Source organism: Staurois parvus, unplaced genomic scaffold (assembly GCF_062004578.1).
Source record: "Staurois parvus isolate SC_StPar_1 unplaced genomic scaffold, SC_StPar_1.0 ptg000417l, whole genome shotgun sequence".
Classification (NCBI taxonomy): Eukaryota; Metazoa; Chordata; class Amphibia; order Anura; family Ranidae; genus Staurois; species Staurois parvus.
This window is the reverse complement of record NW_028318213.1, coordinates 821,292-836,091: the sequence shown is the minus strand read 5'-3', so window position 1 is coordinate 836,091 and position 14,800 is coordinate 821,292.

Below are 14,800 nucleotides of genomic sequence, written 5' to 3'. Positions count from 1 at the left end.
GTGGGAGACGCCCTACCAAATAGACTATGCTGAGAAGGATGGACCCAACTGTAGGTCACACCCTCCCACAATAATATGGGGCCAAATAACCTAACATTGCTATTCTTATGCTGTCCATCTATATTATAAGAACTAGTAATTGTGTTCTTAGAAATAATTACATTAATTAACTTAAGAATGTTTTATAAAACAGGACATAAATGGGCCGGCACAGGGAACCAGAAAGAAGTCAACCACCAATGACCTCCATTTTAAAAATGCCCAAACCCATTGATTCAGTGGGGCTCAACATCCAAAATTATCTCCCTAAATCACATTCAGTAGGCAGTACTGTCGCTGAACGTGACTTATTCAAGTGAATAGAGCTGTGCTGCAACTGCCTGTCCAACATTAGGCTTGCAGTTGAAAATACCATTGCAAATACTTCAACAGTCCAAGACAACCAAAAACATTCAGGAAGAAGCAGTATGGCCTCACGATGCTTGTCAGCTGCCCCTGTGCTTCTCTGTGAAAAGCGATCTAAGGCCTTAAAGTCTTGCCCACCCACACATTTCTTTTTTTAGTTTTCTGCTAACAAGAACAATTGAGTACTGTCCTGGATACTTTTTTTATTTGCACTAACATTCAATTTTCAGGACAAGTTTTCAGGGTATATCCCCATCTTCAAGGTCCAACCAGAGACAAATAGTTCTACTCAACAGGAAATACAAGACAGCATACAATATCCCACCCACCCCTCCAGTTCTGATTGTGTATACTGCCAACAGGAATAAAGTGTGATGTAGGTTTTTTTTTTTTTTTTACCGGATGGCTGTTGGGCCAGTGGTCATTGGGAGCACAGATATGTGCATTTCCCTCTTGTCTCTTTCCCCAGGCTACCCTTCATTGGTAGGTTCTTGTCCCTCCATATGGTTGTGGGAATGGCATTCCTAATGCTTACCTCATTACCTCTTTATTGAAGACTTCATGGATACGGTGTTGCTTTGGGTGTACCTTATGGGCTCGCTCACACCATGTGCATTGACATATTTTTATGCACCTCTCAGGTCTCTGCATGGGTATAAAGAAAACCATTGTGTTCTATGTGTCCTGTTCACACCACGATGCTAATGTCATGTGCAGATGGTGTGGTGTGAACAGGGCACACAGAAAACAATATTTTTCATTGAGCTTTTGCAAAGACCTGCATGATTGCTAGACCAAAAAGGGGAGGGTCTTTCATATGAATCAATCCTTGAAGGACCTCAATCAGAGGAAGGAATAAGAAAAAAAATCTCAGCCTCAGGCCACATGCCCTCAACATTCAGGGGTGGCTTGCCAGGGGGAACCCTTAGCAAAGCACTTTATCCCTATAATACATGAGGACAAGGGTCTCTTCCCCACAACCCTGATTGGTGGTTGTTTGGTTCTGCAGATACTTATTGGAACCTGGAAACCCCCTATAAAATAAGTGGTCCCCATATGCAGCCCCCCCCCCCACATGGCTGGGGATTCCCAGTGACAGCAGCGGTTCCTAAAATCCTGTGACAGTGGGAAGCTGTCATATGTAGGACTGTTAGAAATACAGCTCCTACATATGATGCTTGGGGAAAGGTTTGGGCGTTAAAGGAAAATCCAGACTAAACCTTCATCTTAACCCTAATGGATGGGAAGATAGAGGACCTCCTTAGGATAATCTAGGATGCAAGTTCTCCATCTGTGGCACCAGCCTTGGCAGCTGCATGTGTGGCTCACAACCTGGATGTTTGGACTGGAAACTTGGGTCAGCATATTGGGGGGAAAAAAATTCCCTTGCAGGAGATTGTGGATACCCCTCAGCTTGTAACCAAGTCTTATAAAACGGACACAACCATGAAGTCAGTAAGAGCCTCCACCAGATCAGATCCTTTTCCTAATTTGGCCAGAAGGGCCATCTGGCACAGCATGCAATACACTGGTATTTGTGACTTGGTAAAGGCGAGATCAGTGGGCACAGCTGCTTCTGGGAATGTGGGCAAACAAGGAACAGGACTAGAAGCCAACATTGATGCTGTTACTGCTGAAACCATCAGACCCTCATGCTGTGATCCCAGGACACAGCCCAGACACAACCGTCATGGGACAATAAACTAAAAAATGGGAATGCCCTGGCAAATCAGGAACGGTTGGAAAGTATCAATCAGTGGAGCCCATCATTTCTCCTGCTAGGTAATAGAGTGTAAAGTTTTCAAAATAATGTTAAAAGGAAAAAAAGAACTGAAAAATCAAACTCTGAACACTGGAACATCAAAGAAATAGAGGTTTTCCATACATGTGGGAGTAATAGCAGCAGAAGTAGTGAAGTAGTATAAAGTGATAGTAGTATTAGTAATAGTCATATTGCTGTATAAACATAATAATACAATATTGAATAAACCAGAGGTGAAGAAGCACAAGAGCACCACCCAGTGCATAGGAGGAGTAACCACAGATTAGCAAAAGTTACTACACTATGCAGCTGGGGGGGGGCTTGCTGATCTCAGGCTCGGTAATGTAACATCATTCCATCAATGTATCCAAGGATTCCTCAGTCCATACTGCAATAGAGTCATTAAAGTCTTCATTTATTATGACAATATTATACTTACCATATATGCCTTGTACAGAAGGATTGCAGAACACATTCCAATACACTTGACAATGAACAAAAAAAAGGGAAAAGAAAACCAACAAAATGTAAAAAATGTCAATTTGTTCTAATATAGTACACATGTTTAGGAGCTTTATTTAAATCTGTCTTTTTTTCTTGCTGGCCGGGCTGGACATATGATTCACATGTGTTTCCCATCCTCATCTATCCTCCAGCAGGGAACAGGTCCTGCATGCTGCTGCAGAGAACTGGGCTCATGTGATGCGGTGAGCTTGGCTTCCTGAATCATTTCCCTGTCAGCTCACAGAAGATGTTGCATAACATTGGGTGTCAAATCCTGGAAAAGACCGAATCTGGAGCAAAGACAATATGGGGCAGCACTAGAGCTTGGGGAGGGTGAACATTGCTTGTTTTTGTAAACAGGCCCCCCTCCTACCACATGAAAGAATAAAACTAGAAATGAGTTTTAAGGCCATTTAAGGAGAACAATAAAATCAATGGTGAGAAGAAGTGCAATGTAATTTCTATGTAGTATAACCATGCCATTAGCTGCTCTGTGGCCCTGGAGCAGAGGGTCCCGTAATTTGACAATATAATATTTTCTTAGGCAGGGGAAGCATTGGGAGACTAAAGCCAAATAGAATGAATGTGTAATTAGTGTAGGTACCATGTAAGCATACATCGGTGTTATAGCTTTAGAATGGAATATGTTTGAATAGTGAAATTGCTTTTGAGAACTGTGGTGGAAAGAAGTGGACATGTGGTCCAATTAGATCTGTGCTTCTGTGGCTCATTATATACGGTTTTCCTATGCTATGAGTTAGTATTTCTGAAATCAGCAATTACAGTAGATAAGCAAACATGTGACCAGCTACAGAAAAAGCCAGCAGTCCTAAGATTTAGACTTACCTTCCCCTAGGACATGAGACTTGTATGAGGCAGCACTTGATGAGGCTCCACAATGGATATCATGCACTTTTTTATATCACATGTATGACCGTTTTCCTGGTTAGATTCTCTGGAGGCATTTTTGTTTTCCATGGCAGGTGGACATATTTTAAAATGTCCATAACAGAACACCTCTCAGAGGCATTGAGTGCCAACAAGTCGCAGAACATCTGCCTGGCTTCAATGGAGAATTGTTGCCACTTTCCTGGTGCCAAGGTTAGGTCTTTCTTCATTTGCCACCAAGCAAACTCCCGATACATGGGGTCATGACCCCCTGCTTCTTCCCAAGGATATGAGCCGGTCATAGCTGTGTACAACAGGACTCCAAACGCCCACACGTCAATGCTCGGGTGCAGCAGCAATTGATCCCCTTCTTTTAAGCTGCACAATTCCGGAGCAGTATATGGGATGGACCAGGACATACATGGTGCTTGAGTGCCCCGGAGCCTCGTCAGTCCAAAATCTGCTAATTTGACTTCCTTACATTCAATGTCCATGAGCAAAATGTTGTCCAGTTTAATGTCCCGATGGACCATTCCTCTGCTGTGCATAAAGTCTAAGGCACTCGCTACCTGTGGAACAAAACACTTTACAATATCTTCATTTAAACCAACCTGTAGGGAAAAAAGAGAGAAAATTAGTCACTAGACACAAATATAACACAATGTTACCCAACATATTGAACCCACCTTACCTCGTGTACAGGGAAACAAACATACATTAGCTGAATACACAAGGACTAGGATTAAAGGAAACCTGTCAGCATACAAAATGGTGCCATTAATGGTGCAAGATCCATCTTAACCCATCTTACTCCATTTTAAACCTTGCTTCATAACTTGAGTGATACACATACCTAAAACAACAAGCGTATGCCAACTATACATCCTACCAACTCACTGCCCTGGGAAAGGAATCTTGAAAACTCAGAATGCTTCAAAAGCAACTAAAACTAGAAATCGTGACTTTATAAAGATCAATACATTTTTGATACAAACTTACATTTAGCTTTACTATTGAATGAAGGTTTCCAGCTGGTGCCACCTTCTGGACAAAGACATAGTCGTTGCTGGTTTGGAAAGCGATTTCATGGGTTTCAATGATATTTGGATGGCCGCTGAGACTAAGAGACATTCCGTATTCCACTAGGAAGTTGTCCATTGGAGTTGTCTCTTTACTCATCAGTTTCATAGCCACCAACTCATCTGTTAAAAAGAAAGACATAAAAAGACAATGAGTATCATAAAACCAACATTAGAGAAATGATGAAGCTTGCTAAAAACCTGCTAAAGTTAGTTAAAAGTTTCTGTAAATCTAAAAGCTCTGACTTATTAAGATCCATAATCATCACTCAAAAACTGGAAGCAAGGGGGGCTTGGAAAACTTAGAAACTTAAAAAATGCTGCTCAAAGGTTTGGAAATGTTCTGCAGCCGAAGCATTCTGTTGATTCTTAGATCTTGGATGTCACACTCATATCTCAGTTTAGAAGTAAAGATCCTTTAGACATCTGAGCTGTAAATAGAACTAAATCTGCAGAGGGAACCCAGAGCATTAACTAGAATATGTAAATATCAGACTTGTATATTATGGCAGACTTGCTCATTATAGTCTCCCCTCCTCTGGTGATGCAATATCTACAGTATGATCCCCCTTGTTGCACCATGCAACCGAAGAACCTTTACCTGCTAGTTACTCTTTCCCTTAGTTTATTTCCACTCATTCAGAAGCACAACTGATTCTGTAAATCATTCTCTTTACCTGAATTAGGCTACAAATTTACCTGAACCCCGATGTTTGGCCAAGAGGACCTTTCCATACGATCCTGTCCCGAGCTCTTTGATGGGGTGGAAGTGGTCTGTGACGTCCATCATCGTCAGGTTTTCTGAGGTTTCGGCGATGAGCTCAAGAAGTTTCCTTGCAGTGTTCTTGGTTACTTCTACGATGCTAGAAGCCATTCTGGAATAACAACATCAAAACATACAAATGAGTTTCATTTGGCACTAATCATTAGTAAGCGGCATTAATCATCTCTCTGGATATCACCCAGTTACTGTTATTAATTGTCACCTTCATTAGAGGTGGGGGGAGGGGTAGTATTGTAACTAAAGACAGTTATTTCACATTTTAAAGCTGATATATGCTTACAATTCTTATTAAATACATGTTGGGCTTATGTTGATGAGCTTTTATTCACAGCAAGTGGATATTGTTTTCCTATATAAGTCTATGGTAATGCAAAACCCACTTGAAGCCGATCAAATTCACCTGTCTATATAGAGTATTATAAATTATTTTAGAAGGGTCTCAAATGGACATCAAACTGATTCTATCGACACGAACCCTTACTCTGATAGATACAAGTTATATGTAAGAAGTCAAATTATTTTATAGATTCCAAAGAGAGAAAGGAGTGATGTAGAATGGCACTGGGCAAAGGACCGAGAGTGCCATCATTCCAAACCAACAAATGTCTACAACAAGGTAACAACCGGGGACTTTCAAGTATGGCAGCCAGGGATATCAATGTATTAGTCACAGCATACAAATGTTTTTGTATTGAACATCATGTGTGAATCTTTTAAACTTTTGCATGATATGACTAACATTTATGAAAATATCTTTTATAGCTGGGTGTTGACTTTCTGTCCTTAGGTGCCATCCTAGGAAGTCCCTGGTTTTACTTTGCTGTAATACAGTAAAATTATTTACTAAAGATATGTGACTTCCTGAGACTTCAAGCACAAATCCAACCAAAGAATTTGGACAAAAACCGAAAAGGGTTAGAACATCTTTTAACTTTTTATTGCCATTTCTGACGTCCGATCTTCCCTCACTTCATGTGTGTGGTCAGCAAAACCACTTTAAGAGGGCACAAGTGGGGGAAGAATGAAAACCTTTATTAGGTTTTGTAATTTTTTTTGTCCCATGATATTTTTATTAAAGATTAATAACACTGTTCAACAAATTTTTATTTTTTGCCAGTTTTGGAAACAAAAGGATCCATTTCTTAATGAATTTCACATTCTGAGTTCAAATATAACAATGAAATTTGTCAATTGGCTCTAGTTTTTCTGTAAACGGAAAGTTTTCTACTATAGGCGTAATGACTACATAATGCACAATAATTATATAGATAGATGTCTTTCCACAAATATAAAGCAAGTGATATTGACTACATAACAAAGCCTAAATGGCATAATATATTGCATAGGATTACCAAGACAAATTATAGCCATAAGCCAAGTTGAATCATTTTAATACTTAGGATTCTCACTAGTTTTGTCGGTTTTGCTTCTCTTGGCTTTTCTCTTGTATTCGAGGAAAGGGCTATCTCTTACAACTGTCCAGCAATAGTCAGCAAGCATTGATGGGCTCCATTTACCTTGATATCATCTTTCCATAGCTGCAATGTCTTGATGGAAGCACTCTCTATGTTCATCACTCACTGCTCCACAGTTTGGTGGGAAAAAATCCAGATGCGAATGTAGAAAATGAATTTTTAGAGACATGTTGCAACCCAGATTTCTGTAAGTCTGGATGAGTTTTTCTACCACTTTCTTGTAGTCTGGTGTTTTATTGTTTCCAAGAAAATTTGATGTCACTGATACAAATGCTGTCCAGGCAGCCTTTTCCTTTCCACGCAACAGAGAAAGAAACTCATCATCATGAATAAGTTTACGAATCTGTGGCCCAACAAAGACTCATTTATTTTTGCAGCACTAAGTGCTGGAAATTTGCTAATCAGGTACTTGAGACCTGCTTTATTCTTGTCCATTGCCTTAACAAAGTTTTTCATTAATCCCACCTTGATGTGTAATGGAGGTAATAAGATCTTATTGCTGTCTACAAGTGCTGGATAGTTAACATTTTTTTCTCCAGGCTGCAATGACTGGCGTATTGGCCAGTCTCTTTTGGCATAGTGCATTTCTCTCGCACGACTGTCCCACTCACAGAGGAAGCAGCAGTACTTAGTATATCCACCTTGAAGTCCAAGTAGGATAGAAATCACCTTCAGGTCACCACAAATCGACCATTGATGTTCATCATAGTTGATGCACCGTAAAAGCTATTACAAGTTGTAGACTTTCTTAATCATTCCTGTTATCCTCCTTTTTTGTGAGATAAAAGTTATTTCACCGCAGATATAGCAGAAATTATCTGCTTTATTCACACAAGTTCGAGGCATTACTGAGTAGCCTATATAAGCATAAAACGAAATGTAAAGACGCTGTCCAACTACAATCAGCTACAGATACTGCAGCTTTTATGCAGTGAAGTGATGCAATTAAAGGCTAATATTGCATCATCTCAGTATACATGCAATTTTCTATTGGTCACCAGTATCAATTGCGCAATATGCAGCTGAAGTTGCTTCATAATTTTGAATGGCTTACGTCATTAGATGGGTGAATATATCATGGAAACTAGAGCCAATCAACATTTTTTAGGGTCATTTTCGTTTTCAGCACCCCAAAATTATGTAAGATTAGCTAATTTTATGCCCAAAACTTTTTACCTGTTGAACAGTGTAACAGGTACATAAACAGAAGATTTGGTGGCTATTTCCAAAGGTGACCAACATCAATTCACAATAGGAAATATTCCAGAGTCAGGTATAACTGGACAATGAAAAACTGCATTCTAGCATGATATAGTGACAGGAAAATACAAGGGGTCCCTCATCATGGACCTATTCTGGTCTTGCTATGCATACACCATAGAACAGTGTTTCTCAACCTTTTCTTAGTCAACGTGCCCTTTAAAATTCCACACAATCTTGAGGCACCCCATGCTAAAATGTAAGAACGAAACAAATAGTTTTACGTAACGCAGCAACATCCACACAAGAAGGACCCCCAACATTAGAAGTGGTTTGTATTTCATAGCTATTGCACCTTTGCACATTGCTACCAACATGTACCCCAACATTCTCCCTCACTCAGCTAAAGTGACCCCAGTGCTGATGGAGAGAGGCAAACAAAGGATTCAGGTGACTGATGTCCTCCTTTTCAACAAATTACATCATCCGTTGTTAGGATGTCAGCGGCTGGACCCCACAGAACCCAAGGTTGTAATGCTGCACAATACAAACATTTGGTTTGTGTAACAAAAAGGCAGGACTGATCCACTTACTGTCTTGTTTACAGTTTTTGGGGCAATTCTACCAAGGCATCGCTGAAGAACTTAAGAAGGCACCCCAGGGCACCTGGGCACCCTGGTTGAAAAAGATTGCCATAGAATACTCTAGCCAGACTAGCAAGGCATGAAGATAAACAGAAAAAATAAATAAATAAATATATATATATATACACACACACAGTATATTTAAATATGAAGCGCAAAGTACAACAAATGATCTGAGCATGTCATAGCACAAGATAGTTGGAGCCCTCAGACTCATATCTTTGTCAGGTGTTTATTGCCATGTGTGTCCCAGTATTGGGTCACTAGTGGATCTTCCCAATAAGGACCCAGGTGGTAATAAAAACCTGACAGAAGTTATAACTCATTCATAAATCAAGCAAATAAATGGGATTGGCTGGAGTTGGCCTCTAGCTACAGCCATTGTATTGAGTTGCTGGTCAGAGTTGCCAACATTCTAGTCAATGTTATGTAAGCTTGTCATTGTAACAATATAGTGGAAGAGAAAATAGAACCCCACATGTACTAAATATGACAAATGGGAATAGTGGAATTTGGAACCTGATTATTATAAAAAAAATGTTTTTGCTGGATTGTGCTTTCAAACCAAACTGAAAATTACCTAACAGACAATCTAGGATGACCTAAGAAGACCTGTATAATTTTACTTCTAGGATACATGAAGAAAGAAAATCTCAATGTATGTATGAGGTTGGTTATATTCTAAAAAAAAATTTAATCAATACACAGACCTCTAAACAAAAGAAAATAATTTATTCATACTTGTAGGGCAATAACAGGCAAATTAAATAAAAGAGAAAAAAATCTAATTTGAGGGAACATAAAAACGTTTGTCTATTTAACTTACTGCTAAAACAGGTTCTTATTGGAAAATTTGGAAAAACAAAGAAAATTAGGGGGGAACATAGTTGCATGTACAAAAAGACAGACAGGAATGGTGAAAAAAAACTTTTGATGGTGAAATTGTTGTTTAACACACAACTACTAATCTACAATCTCTCAGACAACCTCGGATGGAACGGTTTCATTTTATTTCAAGGGAAGATGAAGAAAGAACATCTGAATGTGATGTATGAGGTTGGGTAGATTGTAGAAATTACATATAGCAGGATAATGTGGATATTCCATCAATCTATGGATCTCTAACCAAAGACAATCATTGAATCCCTTTTGTAGGGCAATTTAACCTTCTGCTAAGAAATCTGTATTGTTAGGCTGTCATTGTAAAATATGATGACAAAGAAAATTAGGAAAACACTTGTATGTATGAAAAAGTCAGACAGGAATGGCAAAATTACAGGAATGGCAAAATTTTGAACTCAGTAAGAAAACTTGATTTTGAATTGTGTTTAACAAGCAACTGCTAATCTACCATCTAACAGACAACCTGAGGCGTAATTGTTTTTTTAACTATTTCAAGTGTACATGAAGAATGAATATCTGATTGTAAAGCTTAATGATGAATATATTTTAAAAATAAATGATCACAATATCATGTGGATATTTAATCAATATATAAATCTCTAAAATAAAAGGCCTATTTGTCTGACAATAAATAACAGGTCAGTGAAAAAATAGAGAACATTCTACATTTATACTATTTAAATTTCTGCTAAGTACATCTCTTAATAGTAGAGAAAAATGCTAGCTAAGGATAAAACTGAGGCTTATAAAACTATGAAGTTCTATATGACTTACTTTGGAAAATGAAGGTATAGATGGTCTCCAAGTCGGTCTTCACGGAGGAAATCTATGTGGTCTTCTGAAAAGCAATTCTGGTGGGAAGCAATGTAGAATATAAATCACTTTTGCTACAAGCAAAATGAGAGTCACTGAAAGTAAGGAGTGGAGGTCTGGTATATATGTGAGGAGAAAATGGAATTTGTTAATTGATGGGAGATTCTGATTGGCCAACACACAGGAGCTGCTCATTAACATATGATTGGTGACTTTGGAATGGGCTCCTGAAGGGTGGAGCAGGTAGGTCCATATGAATGGGGATTGTTTATGCTGTGCCAGTGTAATGAGGGCGGGAAAATTACTAATTTTGATTGATTTAATTACCAAGGAAACCGTTTCTAGATCCTAAGATTTAAAGAGCTAATGTATAAAATGTCTTAATTTTCTTTTAATAATATATTTTTATTAAATCGCTCAACATAAATTTACAAGCATGCAAAATATCACATTGACCCAATTTAACCATGGAAAGTTTATGTATAAAATATCTGTCTAAATAAATGAAATATAAACATGCATCCATATATAAATAATAAATATACAATCTAAAACCAACATAGAACTCCACCCACCTGAGACTATAAAGTGGGCAATATATATGAACTGACAAAGGCTGGAATGCTGAGCTGTGATTGGACCCTGAAAGTAAAGGTATTCTTTAAAGGTTTTAACAAAGATGTTCCATCACTAAAAGCTTCAAAAATCTTCTGCAGATTCTTACGATATATACTAATCTTTTACAAGCAGAGGATTTACATATAAAGTCTGAGGGCCAAAATACATTTTTCTGCTATGGGGCTTCATCACTAGTCATTTTTAGTAATGTGGAACTGCTCAGACTCAGCACTGCGCTCATACACATATATGTTCATTGGGGAGATGACGGAACTTTCCCTGAGATGGTGAAATGTATGTCTTTATTGTCATGTTTGGTTTGTATTTGTTGTATTTTGTCTCCACAATCTACTTTACTTTAAATGTTCACTTTGAGGTCACAAAACCGAAAATAGAGAGTACTCCATTGTGACAAGTCCAGATCACATTGGGGGCCAAATTATTTTAACTGAAAAGGTTAATAAACCCCCTGATGTTGGTAAAATCCAGATTTTCTTCTCTAAGGGTAATGAAGTGTTTTTGGGGTGCCATAGTAAAGGTAAGGAGGTGGCCTCACCAGTGTGCCCCATACTTCCAGTACTTTATTGAGCAAGGCATAGGGAATCATAGACCAAATGTGGAGGAAATGCAGGAAATAACCAGCTACTCTGCATTAGGTTGGATAGTAGAACATGCTTGATAATTACCTTCTATATTACTAGATTGCAGGATTGCCATATTCAGGAAAAGGATATTGGAAGAACCAACTGAAGCCGGTCAATTTAATAGGGATAATAGTAAACTGAAGAGGAAATTTATTTTGTTTGATTTTTTTTTTTTTGGTTTATTTTATTAAGATAAAAAAATCATGAATTGAAAGATTTTTATTTTTTTAAAACTTGTTTTAGTTTATTGTGATTTGTTTTATTGAAATGCATTGTATTTGTATGAAATTAAAGCTAAATGTTGCAGGGAGGATGTTTGGTAATGTTCACATTTTAGCATCCTCATTTTTGGAAAAGTGGAACTTTGAAGAAAATGAATAAATTGAATACAGATGTTGCAGATAAATTAGTTTTATTTTTTTTTCTGTGCATTGTAAAAACGTTCTAGTGTATAAAGCTGTGTGTGGTCAGTGGACCAGAGTATGGAGTATTTTTAGGTTCTTTTGATATACACTACAAAACATTGTTGTTGGGGGAAATGGTAGCCATTGTCATTGTCAATTGTTTCTGCTGAGTGTCTGGGTGTTCACCTCTATTATTGTTTGTTTACTGTAATTACCAAATCCCATCACCATTGCCTTCAGTTCCTCCTCTGTGTATTGTCTGTTGGGTGTCGGCTGAAACCATTCAGGGTAGATCTTATTGTTATGGTACATTTCTGTGCTCCAACACCTTGGGTGTACTGAATATTGTAGTCTCAGACTAATGGCTTAAAAAAATAAAAAAAAATTAGTTTTCTTTGTGTCATTTATTTTTCTATCACTTATTTTCTCAACTTGTTAGCAGAACTCTGAAAAGTTTTAAGGTAATTACTTGGAAACTGTTGGCACCATCTGCTAGAAATGGCTGCCATATCTAGTATGGAAAGCTTTGTAACTAAAGAAGGTTCAAATCTTGGACGGTTCAGCAGGGACCTGCCAAGATTTAACCTATGTATAGGCAGGGTGAATGTACCTAAGTTGATTGATCGATTAAATTGAGTACAACCAACCTGTTGGGTTTTCTATGTGATTATTGCTAGCAGCTAATATAGACTCCCCCGCCACCTATCTCCACCAGGGGAACACAATAGCTTCACGGGAAGGATTCCCCCATCAACACTGACTGCTGTTGGTGGGTGAATCAATCAATTTTTGTTTCCTGCATCTCGTGCCTATAAGAAAATGAACTCTCTGAGATCTATTATCTCTAGTGGTATAATTTAGTAAAGTATATCGATTGGGTAACTTAATTTGTGACCACTTGTCAGAACACTCAACTGAGGGTTTCAGTGCAACATAGTGGGTATTAGAAGCCCTCCAAAACAAACAGGGAGGATACACCACAGAATTGTTTTTCAATATTTAGATCTCCCATAAATATATTGGAAGAACCATTAAACACAGTTCAATTTAATGGGGAGGATACCAGTAGAGGGAATTTTTGTGTTTAATTTGATTTGGTTAAAATGTGCTCAACTTACTTCAGTTTCTTGGGTTTGTGTTTTTGTTGGTGACATATTTTTATTAAGAAGGAACAGAAAGATTGTTTTTTTGTTAAAGCTTTTACTTATTTTTTCTCACTATGATATTTTTATTTTATAAGGCAAAAAAGCTGGACTTTTTTTTTTTTTAATAAAAGCCTTAACAGTTTTTCATTTAAATTTTGTGTCACCTAAATGCATTGGGGTCAGTTTATCAGATACGTATTTGTTGGATTGTGTTTTTAATATCTGTTACATCTAGAATACATTATTATAAGTTGAGGTTGACTTTTGAGGTGTACTGCCCCCCTAACATTGGCTGTTGAATTGCTTGTGGTAGTTATTAGCATAACACTGCCAATGTTTACTGTTCCTATTGTCCTCCTGGGGGGGTCCACCTGTACTATTGTTCATTCCATGCTTACTGTACATACAGGATCCCATCACCATTGTTCATCATGTCCCCTCTGTCTATTGACTATCAGGTGTTGGCTATTCAAAGTAGACACCATTGTTATTCTAAATTTTGTGCCTCAATCCTGTGTATGGAATATTCCAGTCTTAGAACATTGTGGGATACGTTTTTTTTTATTTGGTGGTGGTGTACTGTTGAATAGCTACTAAAAATTTTGAGCTTTATGGAGAAGTTGATGGACAAGATTGGTAAAGTTGAAGAAAGGACTGAAATGATAAAAGTAATGAAGGAAGCCCATGGCACCAGACACAGGAGGATGTGAAATTAAGGTTTATCAATAAAATTCAGTAAATGTGATGGAAAGACAAGGCTAACATTTGCTGATGTTGGATGGTTGAGCAGTGTGAATATTTAAAGGTTCAAAAAGAAGAACTTTGACTGAGTATCTTTGGATACCCGGGCCTCCTATCCCTCTTGTATTGAACTGTATTGTTGCTGTATTGTCTCCCGTTATATTGTAAAGCGCTGAGCAAACTGCTGGCGCTATATAAATCCTGTATAATAATAATAATTTGTGCTCGCACTAAAAAAGTATAATTTCAGGAAGTCAAGAAAGCTGATCCAAAGGACTTTACTAAGTCAGCTATACCAAATTAAAATCTTTATGGAAGGATGTTCAAGAAAAAAATGCAACATGATCAGATCACATTTCAGACTTATTTATTATTGGACTACTGAGAACTGTGATTTTTTTTTTTCTTTTGTGATTATGAACTTAGTACATCCAGAGCAAATGATGGACTACAGATATTGAGATCCAGATCTATGGAAGAGAGATCACAGAGCTGTACTGGAGTCTACCTCCATGCTGCCTGCCAAAGGGGTCCAATCTGCCTCCATTCTGCCTGGCTATGGGGTCTAGTCCCCCTCCCTGCTGCCTGCCTATGGGGTCTAGTCCCCCCAAAGCTAGAGTTTGATCAATGTGGTTGTGTAATATGTCTTATATTGTATGTCCGGGTTCTGAAGATATAAGGGAATTGTTTGATTTAAATGTAAGCTGCCAAGGGGCGATATTCTATTAATTACAGGTGATACTGTATGACATAACAATAGACCGGGTTGCAGGAAGGTAGTCATATTGGCT